Source organism: Stomoxys calcitrans, chromosome 2 (assembly GCF_963082655.1).
Source record: "Stomoxys calcitrans chromosome 2, idStoCalc2.1, whole genome shotgun sequence".
NCBI lineage: Eukaryota > Metazoa > Arthropoda > Insecta > Diptera > Muscidae > Stomoxys > Stomoxys calcitrans.
Window position 1 is genome coordinate 212,551,405 of NC_081553.1, and position 1,668 is coordinate 212,553,072.

The following is a 1,668-nucleotide window of genomic DNA, read 5'->3' on the forward strand; positions in this document are numbered from 1 at the left end:
AAAATGGAAGTCATTGAGCAACATTTCAGCAAAATCGGATAAGAATTGCCCCTTCTGTAGGCTCAAAAGTATAATCAGGAGATCGGTTTTGTATGGGGGGCCATATCAGACGATGAAACGATTTCGACCATACTTTGCACAGTTATTGGAAGTGAAAACAAAACACTTCGTGCAAACTTCCAAATAGGTTAATAATTGCACCCTCTAGCAGCTCAGGATATCAAGATCCGAGATCGGTTTATATGGGAGTCATATCAGGTGATGATCCAATTTGGAACATACTTGCAACAGTTGTTGGAGGTCACACCAAAACACTTCATGCAAAGTTTCAAGCAAATCGTATAAAAATTGGCCCTCTAGTGGCTCAAGAAGTCAAGATCCGGGATTGGTTTTTCAGGCAGCTATATCAAAACTTCGAACGATATATCAAAACTTCGACCATTTTCATCTCTATCGAGTATCGAGAGAACGGTCTATATGGCAGCTATATACAAATCTGAACCGATCTGGGCCAAATTGCAAAAAGGATGTCGAAGGCGCTAACACAACTCACTGTTCCAAATTTCGGTGAAATGGGACAATAACTGCGCCTTTTATGGGCCCAAGACCTTCAATCGAGAGAATGGTCTAAATGTGCCCTTTATCGGCCCAAGACCCTAAATCGGCAGATCAATCTATTTATCCAAATCTGGACCGATCGAGGCCAAATTTAAGGTGGATGTCGAGTGGCACCAACGCAACTCACTGTACTAAATTTCAGCAAAATCGGATAATAAATGTGGCTTTTATGGGCCCAAGACCCTAAATCGGGGGACGGGTCTATATGGGGGCTATATACAAATCTGAACAGATCTGGTGCAAATTGAAAGAAGATGTCAAAGGCGCAAACGCAACTCACTGTACCAAATTTCAGCAAAATCGGATAATAAATGTGGCTTTTATGGGCCCAAGACCCTAAATCGGCGGATCGGTCTGTATGGGGGCTATATCAAGATATAGTCCGATATAGCCCATCTTCGAACTTAATTTGCTTATGGATAAAAAAAAGTATCTCTGCAAAGTTTCAGCTCAATATCTCAATTTTTAAAGAGTGTAGCGTTATTTTAACATTCGGACGGACGGACAGACGGACGAACAGACAGACGGACGGACAGATGGATGGACAGACGGACAGACGAACGGAAGTAGGGACGGACGGACAGACGGACTGATGGGCAGACTGACAGACGGACGGACAGACGGACGGACAGACGGATGGACGGACGGACAGACGGACGGACAGAGGGGCGGACAGAGGGACGGACAGAGGGACGGACAGAGGGACAGATGGACGGACGGACAGACGGACGGACAGACGGACGGACAGACGGACGGACAGACGGACGGACGGACAGACAGACGGACAGACAGACGGACAGACGGACGGACCGACGGAAGGACAGACGGACGGACAGACGGACAGACAGACAGACGGACGGACGGACAGAGGGACGGATAGACGGACGGACAGATGGACGGACAGACGGACGGACAGATGGACGGATTGGCGGACGGCCAGACGGACGGACAGACAAACGGAAGAACAGACAGACAGACGGACGGACCGACAGACGGACGGATAGACGGACGGACAGAGGGTCGAACAGAGGGACGGACAGACGGATAGAC